This window comes from Rhopalosiphum padi, chromosome 2 (assembly GCF_020882245.1).
Source record: "Rhopalosiphum padi isolate XX-2018 chromosome 2, ASM2088224v1, whole genome shotgun sequence".
Taxonomy (NCBI): Eukaryota; Metazoa; Arthropoda; class Insecta; order Hemiptera; family Aphididae; genus Rhopalosiphum; species Rhopalosiphum padi.
In genome coordinates, this window is record NC_083598.1 from 7,221,258 (window position 1) to 7,245,667 (window position 24,410).

Consider the following 24,410-nt stretch of genomic DNA (forward strand, 5'->3'; position numbering starts at 1 on the left):
TTCTTGGAAGACATTAAATTTAGTGACGTGATTTCTGGGTACACAGAGTTATTTCCCGGTGAGCGCTTTTCGGTTCCCATTTATATATATAGACGATAATATTATGTCCATGTACAATCAGGTTTTAAAATAATCGCATCAACGTGAAACAAGACAGTCAGTCATACATAATATTATAATGATATAATAATATTATTAAATTTCGACATGAATAGCATAAGAGTAGTTCAAAATATTTTTTAAATAAAATATGACTGTGGAAATAGCGTTTTTTTTTTATTAATATTTGTACGAGATATCTTGTATAAAAATATCAAATATAATAAGGTTTTTAAACTGAACATCGTATGCAGTTTTAACTATAAATAATTTGAGAATTTTATTGATTTTAACGAAATAAATTCAATGCGTTCAAACATTTTAGGTAATATGTACTGTATTAATTCAACATATTTACTCATTCCTACTAGCCCTCGTGTTATAAATAATACGCTTCGCCGTTTCACATTTACTTCTGGTAGCAACAAGCACATAATATAATATTATGAATAATAGATTTGGATAAAATGTTCTCCTATATATTGTAGTTTTCCACTTAATTCCTAATGTTCATTATGATAATATAATACCTGGTATTGGCAAGAGACGAAACAACATCAACTATTAGAAGGGTACATTATTTCATTTGATGACAGGTCATGTATTCACATCACGAGTGTACCACTGAACTGTAACAATAAACAATCCAACGTGCCTGCGAGTTCCACGGGATTATGCGAAAACAATAAGGAAATGTTTGGCAAAAGATATTAGATAATGCTCTACACTTTACTATTGTCTGCATTCCAGATATACAATAACGCGAGCCCCTGTTGGAACAGTAGTCTGTAATCAGTAATCACGTTGGTTGTTATTTATAATTATGTATGTAGCTTGCCGTGTATTGGAGAACAATGATGAGTTATACAAATTATTATTCATTTATACAAAAACCACAATTCAAAGAGGTTTTAAGTTAATATTACAGGAGCTTGATTTAAAAATTGAAATCACGATTTTACGATAATATCCAACAATAATTACACAACTTACACATTTCAAATTAAATTACGCGCTTATCAAAAAGACAAAAACTGTTGCTTAATATTCCATGATAAATTGTGAGGTAACCGACAAATGAAATCACTAGGGTTCTAAATTTGAAATGTTTCAATTGAAATATTTCAAAATTGAAAATTTCACTCTTTTTGAAATATTTTTTCTTTTTTTTAATGTGTTCAGTTATAGTTGATTAGAAATAATATTATATTGATTATATACAGAAAATATTGATAGTAAATATTCAAAAATAAGCACTATAAATGTTTGATATTTATCACTTGTATTATTAATTGGATCCTTATTTGTTATTATTATTATTTATTATACATATTTTCTTTGTTTCACACAATAAACCAACTTTTGAGAATTTTCATTTGCAGGTTGATGTGTTTATAAACTTTAAGATATAATAATTTATATTTTATTTTTCATTGTAATGAAATATTTCGAGAAAATAAATTTCATAAAATTTTAAAACCCTAGGAATCACGATAGGCTTGTACACTGAGATTGTGTATTAAATACCTTATGTTATAAAAATACTTTGGATACCTACTGTATTAAGTAACAATATAGAACTATGATATTATCTTGAATGTTCATAGAATATTCTTGTTAATATATTTTATACAAACACGCACACGAGTAGTATTCTAAATTGTATACTATAGTATTATAACTGGTAAACAATTTAAATATCTAACAAATTAATCGTTTAAATATACTCAATTTAATGATATTTTTTTTTCAATTTTTTTGTATGTATTAAAAATTATTTTTTTCAGACATATACTTTATAATAAAATTATTACTGCACTATTAACACATAATTTATTACCGTATTTTTAGTTTAGAAAAAATACTGTTGTAAGCACTAAATTAGTTTCGGTCTTTGGTGCTTATTATAAACGGTATTTATTTTATTTTTATTTTCAATAACTTACAGTCTTTGTTCATATCATGCAACGAACATGTCTCATACATTATTCAGCAGTTTGAAGTCATATTATATGTTCCCCTCTTGGCTCTTAAACAAGAAGTGTGAATTTTTAGTGTAAGTTAATCGTACGCATATTTCTTCTAATATACGATGATTAACCTCTTTGTTCTATTTTGCATATACTATTTTTAAGCTTCTAAATTATAATTTTTAGAGCTATGATTAAAATTTACTATCACTATTTTAAATAATAATTATATACAATATGTATTTATTAATCTTTTTTATTTTTAAAAGCGGTTTACAATTTATAGCTTGGGATGCAATAAGAATATGTACTAATTTACATTTAATATTTTATAATCGAAAAAATAAGGAATAAAAACATAATAATTAGATACAATTTTATTGTAAATAATTATTTTTCAAATAAAAACATTTTTTCTTCAAAAGTATTCAACCAATAGTTTTATAAAATCAATAGAAATTTAATAAGTTTAAATGTAGGATAAGTCAAATGCTTTGTTTACTCTTGTGTTATGTAGAAAATTCTATAAGGTATAATAGTATGTATTTTACAAATGGTTATTTTTTATAATTTATTATTCAATCGTTATTTTATAAATTACAAAACCAATTACAGAAAATTAATTTGATTAATGACATTTTATGATAAAGCACATATTATATGCGTTATTTTATTTATTTATATTTTTTATTATAACTTGTATCTTAAATTAAAAGATACGCCATATGTTTTACAGCTCATAACAATGCATGATTTTATGTAATGTTTCAGTCACATAACAACAACCTGAGTTTCACTTGTCTAAAGTTTCAAGTCAGTTTTCCAATTTAATGACTTAGAGTTCACCTGGATGCTTGATGAAATTGTGGTTTTGACTTATAATCTATACGATACATAGGATTGAAACTGAACTAAAATTTAATAGATTAAATTACATGATAAAATGAAATATGAATATATAAGTTATAATATATAATTTTATCAAAATAATATGCAATGTACATATAAATAATTGACAAAATTTGATTATTTTTGTAGTTTGTAGTTTTTCTATTTTGTCAATATCATTAAATACGACTAATGAATACGTTAACATTTTAAAATCTTTTCAAGTATTTTTTTTTTTTTATTAATAAATCTAAATTGTGTTTTAAAATAAAAACATGGCTTGTTTAAGAGTAATATAATAACAAAATATAATTAAAAGTAGATACACACGGGTGGCTGATTAAAAACACATTAAATTTCAGATTAAATTTCATGAGCGTATATGATCGTTTACTAAAATATGATCACTGAATTAAAGTCAAATGTCTAAAGCATGGCCGTTGTATTCATTCAATTATATTTCTTGTAATCAAATATAATTAAGAGGGTATACGAAACGTTGTGTACCAAGGGCCAGTGAATCATAAATTATTTGCAGCACACTGCTCCGGGTTATAGGTTAAATAGTAAGACCGTTTTTATTTCGTTGGAAATACTCGCTGACGGACACAATAGTTTTTTTTTTTATATATATGTATACATTTAGGAACTGATTTAAAAACTAAAGTAATCTAACAAAACGTTCGACGGTTAAGAATCAGTTACAAAATAAAGGTAGACGTAGATACTTAAAAATAAATATCACATAATAATATAGTATTATAATAGAGTAAAATATAATATATTGCAGAAATATGGGGAAGGCTAACATCATAACTTTTTTAGTAATTATATACCTATTAAGTATTAAGTATCATGACCAATGACCATTTGATACAGACATTTTTTTTTAATAATGGTACAATAATACTTTTTATAACGTTAAGACGAAAATAAGTAATTTATAAAGTTGGTACTAGTAGGTAATATATGCATAACAGTCCTGTGCAATTTTTTGAAGTTGCAAATTAAAAAAAACCTAATCCAAGATCACTGCTTAAATTGTTTTGTTTAAATATTATTATTTTGAATTATATATGGTTACAACATCACTATAAATTACTACATTAAAAAAGATTTAAAATTAAAGTTGTATATTTATATAACATTTAATTAGAATTATATTAATTATTATTTTTTTTAATAGTCAATACACATTATTCCATATTAAGTTTTTATTATTTAAATATAGTGATCAAGATGAAATTGTATTCGACATGGTTTTTATCTATCTTAAATCTATTTAAGAAATATATCTTTACCACGTTAAGGCGTAAACAATTTAAAATTTTTTTTATTTGCAATAATATTGTATTATAAACACATTCTGTCAAGCTTATATCACATTTATTTATTTACTTGAAATCCCAAATCTTCAAGATTATTCAGTAATAAGTATTAAAACATTGAACACTTATAAAATCAATATCTATATTATAAACATAATGGTTCTAGGGAAATTCAAGTATAATATTACATATTATAATGATTAAGAAATAACACATTAAATTGTAGACTGGAAGAATCTGGATTTTAATTACCAATCATTAAAAAATAAAAATGAAACATATGAGTTGAATAAAAATAAAATTATCATCATGAAAAAGTAATCACATTACTATCTTACCGACAATAAGTCTTATTATATAATATAATATATCATAATATCAATATTACCCATTTGTACCTCTTGTTAATAATTATATCAAAACACTTGATATTATTCTCCTTTTAGAAAAACGGTAATACTATCCTTGAAACATTAGCCTACCTGGTAGTATAGATAGAACCCTTGAAATTTATGGCCCATGATGTATGGGTAGAACCATCCAAATGGATTAAATCTGATAGAAATATTATTGGAAGTAAAATCCTAATGTGATTTGATTGGACCGTATGTGTAATGTAACTTTACAAAGGCTCTATTTCTAATCCAAAAATATCAATGAACGGACTTGCTTGAAATGGGAAATTTAGTAATTAATATTATTATTAATTTATGAATAGGTATAGTTTCTAAAATATAGATTATAGTAGTATCTGAAACAAGTTTCTACAATTGAATTCTCGAAATATAATAATACTGTTCGTTATTTAACATATAAATTACAATGTAAATGTTATAACTTATAAACATTCAAAACTGTTTGAAAATAGTGTTTTAGTGAATTAATTAATAATAAATTACTCGTGCAGGTACATATTAAAATATATTTAATAAGTATATATATATATACTATAATACAATTATTAGAATATTTTCAAGTTAATCTTGTATCTTTTAATCTAGATTACAAATTGTTAATTTAAAAATTATTATGTTTAACAATTAAATTTGTTCTTCGGGTATTTTAAAATTAAATCTAAGTGTAAAAATAAAAATAAAAACAGTATGTTGAGAGTTTGCACAAATAAATTGTATTATAGTATTAAAAATAATAAAATTACTATTTTAGTTCAATGTTTTTGCAATATTATTTTCATTTTTGACTTAGTAAATCCATTAAACACTTCCTCTAACAAACATATTATAATGAATATTTAACTATTTAGATTTCAAAAATTACATCACTCTCCTCATTAAATAGCTGGTTTTAATAACAATAATTATTTTTTATTCGGAAAAAATATATAACGAGTTACCGCATATTTTAAATTATTCATGTAATATATTTTCTAGTTGGTAACTAATTTAATTATTAAGTAAGTTTAAAGTAGCTAATTTAATAAAATAATTTGTTGTATTATTATATTTACTACTACAGTATATCAAAGACTTAATGGCTATTCAATAGAATTTTGTTTTATTTGAATGAATCTATTAAATTAATTTATTAATATTTTATTATAATTTTCATCTAACACTATGATGAATAGTACACCGTACACGTAAGACAATAAACCAAAAAATATCATAATTCACAAATGAATAAAATAATCAGCAAATTTATAAGTAATAGATATTATAGATAAAATGATAATAAGTTATTAATAGTAAATATATTATAAATATAAAATAGGCACCTCTCTCTCTTAAACTTAGATATCCTTATATAATATATATTTTAAATCCTTTAGCATTCTTGTTAAATATAAAAACTAAAATTTAAAAAAAATATATCGATTATTAAAAGAAGTAGCACAAAATCATTTGAAAAAAAATTAGTTGTATAAATATGTTTCTGTACATTGTGGTGTAGTTACTTACATCTAATTTTAAATAAATAGTTTATGATCTACCTATAAGCGTTTAAAGTTTAAAGGAATGCCTACAAGACAGGAAACTGTTAATCTCTTTGCCCATTTAATAATCACCGATGCGCGCCTTTAAATTTTAAACACACAAATGTAACAAACTGTAATATGTTTGTTTAATATTGAATGACACGTAGACGTTAACAGAAAAAAAATTGTACCTTAAAAACAAATTATTTTTATAAATTTAATAAAAGTACAATATTTTCATCTGGATATTGTTCTCATAGATTAAACTTATTTAAAAATATAAATACTATATTTGTATTAACTGTGGAAAATTATTGTCTATTTATAGTATTCAGGTATCGATAACACTAATCTTGATTAAAAAAAAAATATATTCGTTTATTGTGAAATATTAAATTTATATGCAAGTGTAACTACCGAGTATATAAATTATATATTTTACTTACATTATGAGAATATGACAACATAATAGTTAGCATAATATTATAAAATATACGTACAAAAAATAACCTTTATAAAGTTATGTAATACGTACGAGTATACCGAAAAAAATGTCTACTGTGAAAATTTCAAGTTTACTATTTGAATCGATAAGCACAATTTCTATGTTCCTTTGAACCCCTGTAATGATCAGTTCACCATTTCATCCCACCGTATACGGTACCTACAAACTGCTTGGCTCGCATTCCTATACGCCCAAGTTTAGGTCTACAAAGGCGGGACAACATTCACCTGGCCCGAAATTTGTGTTAATTAACTGAACGGTTTACGATTTTCTCGACCACAAATGTTTACGACTTGTCCCCGTGTTTGGTGGGAGGATCCAATCACGTATATCGGACACAATGATATTATATCTGTTTGTCTGTATATGTGTGTTTAAGTTGTATTTTGTGCATCCAAGCCAATTGAACAAGACAATGTTACCGAACATAATATATCAATCTTAATGAATATTTTTATATGTACACAAATGATAAATAGGTTTTCCAAACAATAGTTATAAATATGACTGTGAATTTAGAGTAAAGTTCATTTTTAATTTTTATTTTTTAGTTTGTTCTTAAACGTGGTATGAACTATGTAACAACTAATTCAATTTTAAAACTTTTATTTTACAATATTTGACATTTTTAATTGTATAGGTAATTTTTTTTAGATATTTTAATGGCATTTTTAAAGGTTATACAGTAAATTTTCTTGGTCTAACGATGGACCGTCAAAATAATCGTTTTTTATTTAGCTTAAATGTGAAATGTACATAGTACAAGTATATTATATTTATTTGAAAATGTAATATTCAGTGCGAAGGTCTTAAAAATGTCCAATAACTTTAAAACAGCATACCTTCATATTTTAATACTAATTTGCGACAGCTTAGTGAAGTGATATGGATTGCTCAATTGTATTTGGTTTAAAGTATTTTTTTTTTTTTTTTTTTACTAATTTAACCATTTTTAAAAGCATAAGTTAAGACAATAAAATACTCTAAAAATTACTACCATAATGCACATCTGTTTATTTTTATACTTCGTTTTTACTAAAAACTTTATTACTAACTTAAAACCATGTGCACCTGGAAAATGTTTAAAAGTATTTGGAGTTTTTTTGTAAAAATCTTAGAATATTATAAGGTCTTGCTAAAAACATTGGAATGTATACTATAACTAAATTATAATTTTATTATATAAACCTTACTTACATAAAATTATTGGATTTTAGAATGATGATTTGTAGTAATATGAGACAATTTCGAAATTTCAAATACGGAAATAAGATAATTTCCGAAATACATTTTAAGATGCAAAGTTTTAGGTAAATAATTATACGAATACGACAAAATTATAAGTTTAAAATATTGATTTACAACATGTAAAAACTGGACAACGAGAAAATGTCTGTAGAATAGCACAAAGTATGAGCGTAAGATAATATAAATTGTATAATAATTTTCATAACTCTACTTTCTATGTATAATAACTGCTTTATCACATAAGATCAAAATATATTACAATAATTATAATTATTATTTGTGTAGATGAGACCATCCTGGTGTTTTATTGTCATAAAGATTGTAATATATTATTATTTGATTTTTAACTTAGTAATTTAAAATATTTATCTCACTCCATAAATAAATATTAAGTATCTACTCCGTTTTTAAAGCCAAATATTGTTATCTTGTAAGAGACTACCATCTCAGTTAAATTAATTAAATTATAAATATAATGAAAACAAAAACGTTTTGAAATTGTCGTTTATTAATGACACGAAGGATTCAACGAGTGTCAATAACTCTAAAATAAGGATGTAATTTCTAAGGTAGGTATATAACAGATTATTTTAAGCGTTCTACTCTATACATGTATATACTGTATTTTATTTTTAATGAGTTTTAAATAAGAAAAGAAATTGTCTACCATCTAAAATGTTCCAATAGGATTTTTATAATAGACTGTTAAATCTACCAGCAGTCACAATTGTAGTAATCGACATTTAATTCTCATTGTCATTATATCTCCCTTATTTATTTCACTATATCACAATAAACGGTTATACTTTTTATATTTACATAGTTATATATGTTATTATACGTACAATTCAACGAGTGTTAATGACAATTATATATTTTTCCGAAAATTAAGAGTGAAATATTTTCTTTTTTTTAAAAACTCTTTCATTTTCATTTTAACGACGTCTGTTTTCATTTTTTTTTTTTTTATATATATAGAAACGACGAAGAGAAAATAATGCTGGAAAAATACGATAAGTCGTTGACCCATTTTTTCGTTTATAAAACAATAAATTAATATAATATATATATCTAATATATATATTAGAATCAAATGTATTAAAAAATTAGACCAACTAATTTTCATTTTCATTTGAAACAACTTTCGAAACTATGAAACAATGCTTTTCGATTCTAATACCAACATAAGTTTCTTTTTATATAACACAATATAATATTCTTCGTTGGTATCTACTTTAACTACTTATTGTATTATATCCACATAGTCGATCGAAAAAGGTATCACTTCAATATCTTGTTGAATTTACACAAATAATAAACAGACTGAAACCAAATTAAACGATTGTTTTTAAACAAAACATTTCCTCTCTTATGTATTTTAATTATTTGTATTACAACTATCAAACAATCATACTCATGTACACCATATATACCATTTATTAAAATATTAATTGAGTTAGAATAAATATGTATATAAAATGTTGAGTATAGACCTACTATTATTTGTATAAGAGATTAAAAATATATATTTATAGTTCATTCTATAGTAGTTAATATCTATACTCTATCAAAAAAAAATGTTCAATAGACAAATTTAAAATATGAAAAAATATGTTAAATTACTTAATAAAACACATACAAATATCATACATTAGATGTTTCAAAAGTTATTTTCCACTGCTTTAATTTCTTTTAATATCTTTTAAAACACATTGATCACTTTCAAGAACTTAAGTCTGATTTCTTAAACTATTTTTTTTTAAATAATGTACCTAGATATAATTACGTGTATATATTTTATACTAATATTATTATGGTATGCACAAAAGTATGTACCCCATATGTACATTGTGTAAGTTTATTGTAATAATAGTGTATATTATATTAAAATTCGTAAATTCGATTAACAATACTAATTCAGGATAAAAATAACTTTCGAATATATATATATATATAGTACAATACAATCGCACCGAAGTAAACAAAACCAGGCAAATATCTGCTCACGAGCATTTGAATACGGTCCACGTACTTTACATATCAGTTTCCGGTGCCTATACAAAATGGTATCCTACCTAACATAAGGAAAATACACTTTTTTATTACATAGTTGGCTTCAATGGGTGTGCTGAACTTTTGAAGCTTATTTAAGGGCTAAACATATTGTTTCATATCTGTTTAATTTATATTCAAATCGCACATCTAATATTTTGACAGGAAGGAAAACTCGTGTTAGTAATGAAAAAAATACAAGTTTTTATATTCAAAATTTGATTATGTCTTCGATAATCCTTTCTAAATTGAATTGGTAAACAAAATGTAATTGGATTTTCAATGTAATCAAATAAATTGATTTTGACAAAAATAAGTATTTGGTTTGAAACCTTTCCGGTATCAATTATGAATGGCAATAAAAATTGTAAAAATAATTAAATAATTTACCATAGTATTCTAATTAAAAAAAAATAATTTAATTAGATAAAAAATAAAATCTAATTAGTCTTTAAAATAACATAAATTGTATTATTTCAATAATCTTAAATGTTTCTTGCTACCTAATATGACGTATGCTTATTAATTTTGATTTCCAAAAACAATTAAATATTTTAATAAGTCTAATATGTATATAAATATAAAGATCGATTTTTATTAGTTTTGAAAATATATATTATATTAATTAGAATAATTCATTGTTATATTTTATATAATATATAACAATATAAAATATTATAATATAATATTTATATATTTTATATTTTGTATATTTGTATGTGTATACTCGTATTTCTACGTTTTGTGTACTGATTTTACAATATAGTAAATATATTTTAATTTGCATATTAATATGAATAATATGGTATAGATTGTATAATTCATATTATAGCGAAGTTTATTTTTGTGTTAATTTATTTTTATCATAATTTACAAGCTACGTGATAACAAAAAAATTTTTTTAATACTTACGTTAGATATTTAACTCAATTTTTGATTCACAGAAATTGATTGGTATCTGTAATCATAAAATACAATTTCTAAATCAATAAAAAAATTATACATTTATATAGACCTGTTAAAAGCTTAATTTCCAATCCTTAACATACAACTTTAAAATTAACAAAATTAAAGTTAAATTACGCTATATAACGTTGGTCATATGTAAAGCTCTCAATATTAATACCACACAACTTTTTCATTCAATACATTTATTCCAAATAACAAATTAATATAATATAATATTACTAATGATGTTCACATCATAAAGAACTTTATTTTAAAATTAAATGAACTTATTTCTTTTACTTTTAAAACTCATAAATGGTTTATCAACCACACAAATTATCTTATAAATAATCTTACATCAAGATAAATTCATATAACTCTCCGAAATGCCTTGAAAATAAACAGTGTAGTTCCTAATCACTTTCTAAAATTTATCTCAGGTGTGTCTCTAGCGTTGGATTTCTTCTTTCCTTACGAGAATCACATTTTTAAATTATGTCACATTTTCTTATTTTACTAATCGTATAATATTATATGAATAATTTAAATTGACTGTTATGAATAATAATATATTAAAAATAAATAGATAAATTACTGTTGTAAAAGGAAAAACAATTATACAATTTATGTTTAAATTGAAATTTGAACACACGTACCTATTTATAGTTATTATTTTTTAATATTACTTTTCTAAAAAATATTTTAATTACATGATTCACGCCATTCAAAATATAATAAACAACGAACATTTGAACTGTATTTTATTATAATATTATTTCTAAAGGCTAAAATGGCAAATAGTATAAATAGGTTTATCTTGTATATTATGTTTTTTATGCATTTAGAAAAACTTTTTTCAAAATTGATTTCGTGTAAAGTTTTTTTTGTTTTTATAAAATATACATACAATACAAAATTATTATTATTTTAACAAGTACCGATGATATGAAATATCTATGGAAAAAAATAGGTTTTAGTTTAAAATGTATCATTAAGTTTACACAAACTTAAAAGTTACTCTCATTCTGCTTAATAATAACTGTAACACATGGAGATAGAATGAAACCCAAGAAACTTTATGTCACTTACCCTATTGAACTTTCTTAACAACTGAATGACTGAAAGAAGTTTTTCATTACATTTTAGTATACTCAGCGTTATCTTGGAATTTATGTATTTTATACTAAGCTATGTGCTAAAGTTTATTATTGGTAATCTGGAATACTCATAAATTATTTTTTAAAAATGAATTGTGTGAAAATGCAGTAAATTTTCAATAAATATAAATACACAAACATAATTAATACCAATAATATTATTGTTCAAATATTTGAAACAAATTCGTATATTATATATAGTAGAAATATTAATTATTTTGTATTTTTAATTAATTAAAAAAGGACATAGATATGCCAATAATTTTAATTTGTACTTTTATTTTACAACAAATGTAAAGCTATTGACAAAATACAATTATTATGAAAACTGTAGAAAAATATTTTAAAATTAAATAAATAGTCACAGATAACTATAAAATACACAATACATGCGTATAATATTGCATATTGTGTGTACATGAGATATGAGTACCATTCAGAACTATATTGATTACTAAATCCATAATAACCGAACCACTTTTGAGTTGTAAGCAACACACATAATAATATACGAACTTTAAATCTTTATAGTAGTATACATTATCAGTTGACACAATAATTATATTGCTTGCAAGTTGAAATTTAAAGACCCTTAAATCTGTGATTACTGTCTTGGACACTGTATTTCTCGATTTATAAGCTAATTCCCTGGGTATAACGACATGGATTGGAAAATCCCATACTACACAAGTTTTGGTCGTTGGCAGAGGGACGTCTAATGAGCTCAACTATGAACCCAAATGTTCTCTTTATCCCCTTGATAAATCGCCATAATATAATTATTTTCTACTATAAACTGATTAAGTACATATTATTAATAAATATAAATCACAGTTATTGCTTAATAATAATAATTATCCAATTACGTTAACACAATAATTAATTTAACTTAGAGAAATATAATAGGCATCTATAAAAAACAAAATATATACAACATACAATTGATGAGTAGTTTTAATATGTGTTATGATTGAAATTTGAAAATATATTATTTCATATTATGCTATATTTTATATATAGTTATTAAACGTATTACCAACTAAGTTAATATTTCAGTTAAAATCACAGATTCTACGAAAAAAGTTTTAATTATGTCAAGACGAAATACACATAACGTAGACAAAATATAAATACTATTTTAAGGAGATCAAAAATTACTATAGAAAATTTATTCAAACTTAAATTTTAGTATTTGTTTAAGCTGGTAATATTAATATGCATGCACTGTAAGACTGTTAATAATGTAAATAAACGTTGTATACAATAATAATGATTCTATTTCATTCCGTTTTCCGTCTTGCGGGTATAAGTACGTCTCAGAACAACAATAACATATATACGTATACCTGCATTTAAATATCTGCTTAATTACTCAGTTTTTATTAGCTCTTCAATTGAAAACGAGTTGGTCCACAAAACGCGCTATGGAATTTAATATGTATGCAATATAATATTACCGAACGTATAAATGCATGACATTAATATAATATGCACAAGGTGTAGTGATAAAATAATAATATTTACCGCATATTTTCTCAAATTCAAAACGAATAAAATACTCCATTCATTAGTTTTATTAATTTTTTTACTTTGTGCGTTAAAAGGTAGATGCCAAGCGAACGGGGTGAGGTATTTAAAATGAAATTCAATTAACATCGTATGGAAAATAATCGAAATAGAACTGGACGCGTAAATGTTGCTTAGTTTCCAATAGCACGTACAAAATGAGAAATACAAAATGGAAAACTATTCCTTTTGTACTAATAAGTAGTATGGGCTCTCTAGGGTTTTCTCCATAGAGTACCTTTACTCTTGTTTTCCATCAACGTACAGATGGACGTACCTGGAACACAATTCTTTTCCTGAAAATCGATTTTTCTTAAACTTCTGTTTTCCTAAGGGAAAATCTAAACAATTTTAACATTATTCCCCTCATTCGTCGTTTCCAACCTTTTTATATTTATTTTTAAAGGGCAAAGTAACTAAATTACGTGTATTTTTTTATACTACTGTCTTGTGCGTGAAGGTCAAAGCCAATTGTTACGGTCCACCTTTTACGCCATATGTTGAAATTGACCACCAACCATTCGTATCAAAAAAAAAGCATTTCAACTTGCTAATCAATTATTTGTATGATATATATTTATATTTATTTAAGTGTATATATCTGAATACAATTATCAATAAATTGTTAGTTAAATCATGAAAAATATAATATTATGTCAAAATGGTCCATATTAATGAAGCGAGTGTTAAAAAAAAGACTTGTCATATTTATGTTGTAATTCAATAAACTTATCATCGTATTTATTGTGTATCTATTCTAATACGGCCGATAACTTTACTAAACCCTATCGATATTTATGATTATCATATAGCAGTAAAATATGTTAAAAGTTTTGACAAATACTAAGATAATTCTAATATTATATACATTATGTAATTATGAGTATCTGATTCATTAAAAAATGTTAAGTCTCTATAACATTAAAATTAAAAACTTGTATCAAATAATTGAAGTAAATTTATATTTACATAATACCTATTCAAAGTTATTGAAACAGGCAGACTACTACAACTAAAACATATTATACCATACTAAATTTAATCAAAATAAAATATCTATAAATTTAATTTACTTGTATTTAACTATTTTATACATTTAATTATATTATTTTATAAAGTTTAAACGTTAAGATTAAAAATTATATAATATGCTAAGAATTATTTGTCCGTAATTGATTTTATACTTATAAGAATAATATTACAAGGTCCATTCTTCATGGATATTCATGAGTTAATATCAAAAAGGATTAAAATTACATACTCACACGCATATATACATATATATACATTATATTTATACACATGTGCTAAAGCTTATTCGTATTCCGACCATGGGGTATGTTACTGTGAATAACTGCTAAACAGATTTTGTTGATACGACACCACAGGGATCGTAGGTCCAGGTATATTTGCACAGTGGCTTTTCCTATGGGAATAGACCCTCCTCAAAACTTCGTAACCATCTGCAGAATTAGGCACGTAGTTGCTATTTACTTAATATTATAAATGGCCATTAAACGTTAACGATTGGGGAAATAAGTATTGTATAAATAACAATTATTTTCGTAATTGAATCCATAAAATATCATTATTTATTTTATTTCTTATACAAATATTTATTTTATTTTAATATGACGCATAATATTTAATAGACACGCATTAGTATGATAGAATTTATCAAAAACAAAAAAAAAAAAAAATAATAATAATAATAATAATAAAATATTTTATAGGTATAGGCTATAGCTAGAGACAGTCAATTAAAATAAAAAATATTAAATTTAATTTTTAAATTTAATTTACTAAAAAAAATAATAATTCTTTATATTAATAAAAATATATACAAATATAGATTAGCTATTAAAATCTTAAGACGTGTAATATATATTATATTATATATTTATAGAAAATAATGTATGTGTGGATAACTGTTTAATATTATTCAAGTACATATTTTTTATAGTGTTATTTATAGTGAAATTTGAATTATAGTTGGGATAATTAGACAATAAAATAAATATTTTTAAAAAGTTATAGGACTGTAGCGGGAGTGTGCAGAGCACTAATTTTTTTCATTTATTGATTAACTACCTTTACCACCACCATCGTCGGTGCCACTGCCATTGCCGTGCACATACAGAGCCCTTAACATACGGTGTAACGCACAAACAAAAGTATTTATACCTATATATATTATACAAGTGTTCATGTACATTGTATAAACGAGTGCGGTGCTGGCGAGGGGACGAATGGGAGAGGACTTTCAAGGTTTGTGTGTAGACGCGCGAGCGAGATCGGATAAAACGCGGCTGGTGGAAATCGTGTCAGGTTGCCAAAAACCTAGGGCGGCGGTTTCCCCGCGGTCCTGTTCGCCCAAAAGGATTATTCTCCATATATTCTATACCGCCCACGATCCTTTTCCCGGTTAATCCTGTAAGAGCAACCTACTGTATTACACAGCGACCACAATCATTTCCTAGCTCTTATTTATGTATCTGTGTGTGTGTGTGTGTGTGTGTGTGTGTGTGTGTGTGTGTGTGTGTGTGTGTGTGTGCCCTTCTAATACCGACCGTACGCAGACACGCACAAACCGATGACGACTGAGGTAATGACAACGGAGGTGTGTTTGTGTGCTGGTGCCGTTGGTGGGTTGTTGGTTGAGAAAAGAGGGTGGCAGTGACGACGTTTACTGTTCACCACCACAGCACCACACAACCCCTATACCCTCGCAACACCACTATTCTGCATAAGTGTTACTGCACGACTTTTAATAACCATCAGTAGTGGGTGACATTATACAGTAAAATGGTATCGCCGGTATCGGTAAAATACGATGACGGAGCGACTCCTCGTGAATTTTAAGGCTTTCCACACTGCAATTTTCAATTATATCGGTAATTTTAATATTATGAATTATGATATCATGCCATCATGGTATACGTATTTTTGTGACGCAGTCGACACAAATATATTTTAAACAACGACCTAGTGTCTTCGATGTTATTTTATTTAATATTTTTTGTATTCTACACCCACATTTAAACGTATTAACAATGAATGCATGTTTGCCGAATAGGTAGATACCAATATCGGTGTTTCCTGAAAAAATAAAAACCGAAAAAGTGTCACTTTAAAAATTTATTTACACTTTAGATACACGATAACGTGTATGGGAAATGGTCCCATAAATATTTCCCGAGTCAAATAATTATAATTATATAATATGGTGTCAAACGAAATACGTGGTTAAGTAAATTATAAAATAAATAGTTTGTAAAATGTAATTAATGATGGTAATCAAGAGAGTAAGTTGTGTAATTTTAAGTTGAATACTCTGTTAAATCTGAGGTTTTGTTGCTGTTTATATTAAAGTAAGTAAAATAAATAAAAATATAAATAAATCCATCTATTATAAAATTAAAACTGTACCTTATTGAATAAATATATTATTTATTAATTGCATTTTTGTGAATACCTTGAAAAAATCAACACTTTCATATTATATTGCAGTGTATAATATGGTATATAGCTAGTAGATACTATTTTTAATAATTGTTTACTATAACGCATACACATATAACATATATACTGTAAGTGTATTATTATATAATATGTATATGCTATATTAAAAAATTATTAAAAATAATATCTACCATATTATATACCACAATTATATAGTATGAACGTGATTTTTTCATAGTATTCACAAAAATATAATTATTAAATAATAAATATATTCAATAAGATACATTATTCATTTTATTACATAATATATTGACTTTACTAGATATTATGTAAGGTTCTTAGTATATTAATTCTATTAAATTATAAACGAAGCAAAAATATATTATTTAAAGTACCGTAAATTGTTTTATTAAAAGAAAAAACACATAAAACACTTTTTAAATGAATAGTTTATTAAAAAAAAAATCTATAACTGTCTAAAAATAAAACAGATATTATTTTTTATAGGTTTATTTGAATTTGTAAAGTGATCTTTGAGAAAATTGAGTTAAACATAAACAAGTCGGGTTAGATAAACGAGTATGCATTTTTAACAAAATTCTACTTGATTAAACAGTTCCAGAAATGCCTTTTTGTTTATACTATAATATTTTTCAATTTTAAAGAAACCTATAAACAGCTATTTAATAATAAATTATAACAAACATTTTTTTGAAGTTTTTGTTAATAAAATGTCATAAAAATGTCGGCAATGTCAATTATTAATTTTTAATTTTATTAAAGTTTTAATTTTAATTTTAACTTTAAATTAGTTATATTTTGATATGATCAATATTTATGTTGATGGTTGTATAACTTGTCATCAAAAATTATTTTATCTCAACGTGAATTCGGATAATACTATGAGTAAAATATCAATATAATTTTACTTGAAATTTCTTCAAAAAATATAAATTATTAAAATAAAAAGTTCATTAAATTATGAATTATTATCATATGTTAGTTAGTTATCATATTTCAATCTTTATCTTGAAATCAAATAAAAAAGGCATGATGATTATTTTTTTTTTTAATTTTGTAACGCATTCAAATTTATTTATCCATACAAGCAAAGCTGATATTCTAAACAATATCATACGATTCAATCTCTATAGAATTGTAGACTATAGTATATGCATAGTGTGTATTGCGTACATGATGTGACTTAGAGTTTATTTATTGCTAAAATTATATAAATATACATCACTTGTTTTCAACGTTTTTTGAATGTTTATTAATAAAAAAAATTTACTTTACACGAAAATGTAATGAAGTATCATATTATATAGGAAAATATTGTTGAATACCACAAACCTAATATAAGAAGGCAAGTTTTATGATAATATATATATTTAAAAAAAGGTGGAAGAATTTGTACCGTTCTTCTATACAGCAGGTGATTTTCATTGAGTTTTTTACAGTAAAAGACGTGTAAAATTTGAATCAAATGATATAATATTATTATCATTGTACACGAAAAATGATTCTGAGCAGACACATTTTGTCAGAGATTTCTATTAAAATAATTTATTTCCTTTTTGTATTACCATAGGTTGATTTAAGTTATGTAGACTAAATTAAATGTATTATATTATTAATATTTAATCATATAATAATATTATTTAATATGTATATCATAGATACTTACTGTGTTATTATTATTAAATTGAGTCTGTTATAATACTACCTTGTTCCTTACCTAACTATTGTATTAATTATAGTTTATATTTATACCATACCATGTTATTGTTATTAACTCGAATCTATACCACCTTACCGTAAAATGGTGTAAATAAGTTCGTGGTATAATTATCTATAAATATCTCAAAAAATCTATTTTCAAAATTAAATGCTATATGAATAAAAAATGAAAAAATAAATATTATTTCGAAAATTTAAAGTATTTACGATTATTTTTTTTTAACAAAAAGATAATGAAATAAATCATATATAAAATTACATTTCAATAATTATTGTTCATTAAAAAAGTTAATTAATTTTCCGGTAAAAAATTTCACCATATTTTTTTCACTTGGTTAGTTGGAAAAGTACTCAGAATTGTTTAATTTCGTGTCCCAGAAGTACCGACTAGATCAAAATTACAGTTAAAAATCACCTCAAAATAGTAAATTGAAGCATTTTTACTGTTAAAAAGGCTATGAAAGACAAAAAAAAAAAAATAAATAAACATCTTTTAAAATCAATAATTTCATTGCTCTGCTCAGAAACTAAAAATTTTAAAATGCAATTTTATTTTAAGTTGTTGGTATTCAATAAGTTTAAAACAACTTCTATTAATTTTAATTAATACAGGTATTAAGTCCTCATTTAATTTATTCTAACATATTATACATTTAATAATATCTTTTTTTTTATAAATATTATATTATGATCGTATTATAGATACAGCGAATACAGATAATTGATTTTTTTGAATAACAAATACTATAAAAACTAAAACCATTATCTCAAACATGGTTTTCATTATTATTAAATTTAGAAAACCATTTTTTTTTTTAAATGACGTAACCAATTATGCTCTGCTTGAACTCTTCAATCACAAGTTTATCACCACTACAGTATTCAGTGCATGTCTGCACTTTCAAAATCCATTTGGAAATTGTTTTTTAATCTAAAAAAGGTCCTTAGAGAATATTTAGATTTAACTTTCACTTATAAAGTTCTCCAAGAAAAGTTTATAATAGTCTTTTATTACTTTATTCTCTTATTCTCTATTGAACCACATTTTATTCAAAATTTAATTATTCTTAAAAATAATAAATACAAATATTTTCTATTAGTATGAATTCAAAAATAATTAACTTAATTTATTAAAAATGTTTAACTGACTGGAAAAATGTGTTATTTTATTACAAAACTAGAATTTAGTTTATGTATTCTTGAAATTTATTAAGTAAATTTTACCTTTTTTTTTAAATTTAGTCAAAATTGATTAATTAATTTGTAAATGGCAATTTATAAATAATATTGTTTTTAATTAATTCATATTTGATAAAATCGATTCAAAAATATAATTTACTTTATAAAGTATTATGTACCTAGTTAATGAGTCAATTTTGTATATCGTATATGTATTAAAATATGTAACAATTTTTTATATTGGTATTTAAGTCAATATGACGTTTAACTCGCAGTCATTATTTACAATAAAATATGTTTTAAAAATGTGTAAAACAAGTCCACGTTTACAAGGTCGGTAAATAATTATATGTAATAATAATTACTGTGACAATTTGGTAATTATTCAATAATAAGTGATTTTCCTAAATTCTCATTGCGATTAGTTTAAGAACACTTATTTTAGAGTATCTTCGTTGATTTTATTGATCAATAAAACCTACATATTTTTACAGTAAATAATGTCTATTTGAAATCTCAGCTAATTACTAATATAATTATCAGTTAGCATGTTCCGTTTGATTGAATTTGTATCAGAATTTATCAGAATAGATAATAAAATTAACTCGTTAGTTTGTTTTATAGGTGACATTTGTATTACGTTCTTTGGAGTTTGGACACACATCTATTCACAAAATTCTAATAATTTAAAAATTTGAATTTATTAAATAGTAAGCCACAAATGTATGAAACGTGATCAGTGAACAAATATCGACGAGTAGTTTCTCATTTTTCATATCTGAATTTTTTGTTTCAAAGGAAACTTAAAAAAAACTATCAAATCAAATGTTTGCTTAATAACACTATACATTTTATGAGATATTCTGACGTTTAGTATTTTTTCAAATGCAATTTACCAGCTCGTTAAAATACATTTCTCTGAATAGAACGTTTAAAGGTTTTACATATTTGACTTTCAGTCGGATGGTTGTGAATTTGACGAACCGCTCATTAAAAAAAAAAAATAAACCTTCACATTCAACTGGTGTGTAAACAAAGTTGCTGAAATAGTCATAGTTATTTAGTTACACAATTTCAGTTCATGTTTTTCTGGTTTTACTTAACACAGTAAAAATTAAGATATAACATAAATATCTGATATAAAATTATTTTATTTAAAAAACACATAAAGCACTATATTTAAAAGACAATTAAATAATTAAAAACTGTAAAGTGATAAATTATATTTAAAAATGTAAGTTGATCAAATTATATTGTAAAACGTAAAAAATAATCACAATTTCGTATAATTCATATTTTTATTTCTTATTTTTTATTTTTGTATAAATGTATTTAATATTTATCACTAATTTGAAAAAATATATGCGATAATATATCGCAGTAGCAAAAATTAGTAAAAATACTGAGCATATTATTATGATGATTGAATAAAGTCGTATATACCTAACGCTTAAGTAAAAAAGAGTATAATTATTTATGTTATTTATGAGAACACAAACGTTTTAAAACAAATATATTTTGATAATTAACCAAGAATTTAAAAACAATATTATATTCAAAACACTGAGTAAAAAATTGGGTGTATGAATAAGAGTTTAACGATGGAATCATTAATTTGCTGTCTCCCATGAGATACCAACGTTATTACTTTTCATTACTCGAAGTCTCGAAATGCAACTTTTTATTAATAACTGCGAATACATTGAAAGCACATGAATCGATAAATTATAATTTATGAATAAATGTTTTTTACTCCCAATATTTAAGGTTATTCTATGATTTTAATTAAAATAATAATAATAAAATGAACATTTTATAAAATTGATTCTAAGCTCTAATGTAAATATAAAAAGAGATTTTTGAATGAAATAAAATTAAAATATAAATTTAAGTGATTCATTTCATAATATATTGAAATATATGACAAACATCTTAATATAATTGGAGATTTTTTATATTTTATTGACTATTTTGGGTACGTGAAAATCATTAAAGCGTTACTCTCACAAAGTAACATAAATTCTAATACAGTTAATAGATTATATTATAGACATGTGTTTGAATAACACGTATTATTCATATAATAATACAAATTATATGCGTAGACTATAATACAATTATTTTTTTATTAAATATAATATGTTTAGTTTATTTTATATTATAATTAAACTATATAATATACTGGACGGTTATCATATTAACTCAATTAAAGTATTAAAGATAGTTTTTTTTAATTTTTACTAATAATACATTATGACACAACAATTAAAATAAATACAATTTCATTTTTGTGAATTAAACGTTTCTATTAGGTAGTTTATATTAGTGAAATGTCAATTACAATTTAACCAAATCATACAAGATAACTTATATTATTTTCCTGAATTCTCCTATTAGAAATTCTACTTTTTTTTTTAAGGATTTTTATTTACTTACATAATGTATTTTCTTATTTGATTTTGAAAACATATTATTCTAGTCAGGTTTTTGGCTTGTATTTTTATTCTTTTAAGTTCATGAAATTTTATGTGCGCATGGAATAAATGTTTACAAATATTGCAACTGTAATCAATTAGTAAACGTATTAGGTAAAACCTAAGTATTGGGATCCAGTATTAACGACTCAATATTATATTATTGATTTTATTATAACTTTCTTGGCAAATATATATTATGAAATATAATATTATAGTACTGATCAAATAGGGTCTATCGGAAACAAAATATAAGGACTTTAAATTCAAAAGTTCACAACTTGGCTTCATAATATCACTCAATAAATTGCTTTTACTAAGTACCTGCTGGGCCAAGTGTCATTATTCAGCCACCACTAAAGATCAACGTTCGATGTTACTACAAGTAATCCGGACTATCTGACGGACTGTTAAATGCGGAGTTGGTTATAGTTCACAAAGTAATCGTGCGAATAACTTACAACGATACCATACGATATAATATATACGATGAGAAAATTATAAGACTGCCTGAAATCAATAATTCTAATAACGTCAAACTTAAGTGGTAATAATAATGTATGAAAAGTACATAACTAATGCTCTTAAGCTATAGAAAACTATACGTTATATCTAATATATTATTTATGGGCTAATCATATACAATGCTTTACCAAGAGTATACAATTCATAAATATTTTGAAACAAATACAGTTTTCTTTCTTTTACTTGTTTTATTGTAATAGTTTGGTAAGATTATCGTAGAAAAATATTTTTTATACAACGATTTTCAAGAATATGTTGACGATTTTTGTTTGATAGTTTTTATAGCGACATAATACATTTTGAAATGAATAACTATCACGTATGTCGTTAACACTATTTGTATATTGTATAAAAGAAATAATAATTTAGAATAGATTTAGAAGTGAGAAAAATGCAATATTTCTGGTATATTATCCATTTGTATATAAATATTATATGTTATAATTTAACATTACTAGTTAAATATTTTATATGACATACGTATATTTATAATTAAAAATTAAAATATTATTAAATATATACATATATATATATATATATATATATATATATATATATATATATATATATATATATGATTTTAATAAGATACATCAATATCACTATTTAATTTGTTTTTTCAAATGTATATCATCTTACTTAATCAAAAGGCATAGGTAAAGATGGTAAAGTGTAACATTTACATTATATTAAATACAAATATCAAAAAAATATACAATAATTGTTAAATTTTGCATTTATTATAATTTACACGTATTCATTGTTTGCTTTATAAAATTAACGTTTATAATTTTGTATAAACAATCTATTCAGCCAAGTTAACATCATAATCACAATTTTTAAATTAATATTGGACTTTTAACTAACTATTTGCAATTATTAATTAAGAAATAATTAACGGTATCCGGTTACTTTTTAAGGATGCTTAATTAAAATATACGAGGAATTTATGTGTCATCGCAATTTTTTTTAAAGTGCATCTAAAATACCTTACATTTAGTAAGTTAACAATTTAATAAGTGATTCATAATTAATTGTTTTTGTCTTTTTAATATAAGTATTTTTAATAATTATAAGACTATTTATATTTTAAAACATTACTGATACAAGATTAAGTTTTTAGAAAAAAAATAGGCGCTTGAATACAAAGCATTTTAATTTTATGAGACATTTATCCGGTACTGATGAAAAGTTGAGGTAATTATTAGGGATATAATTTACATTTTACTCTCTACTTTTAATTAGACCTTAATGTCTTCAATTTGTTTTACAATATCAATTTATTTTAATCAACTAAGTTCCACGCGATGTAATATGTTAATGACGGTTG

The 24,410-nt window shown here is 23.7% G+C and overlaps 1 protein-coding gene across 1 annotated transcript in view; it reads right to left on the reverse strand.

The window, feature by feature from the left end:
* The window catches only part of LOC132919081 (acid sphingomyelinase-like phosphodiesterase 3a), a 221,045-nt gene that overhangs the window by 150,733 nt on the left and 45,902 nt on the right, over positions 1–24,410 (reverse strand). The window contains exon 3 of the mRNA XM_060980431.1: positions 10,939–10,984. The gene's annotated coding sequence lies outside the window, so the exon portion shown is untranslated. The remainder of the gene's footprint in view (positions 1–10,938; positions 10,985–24,410) is intronic.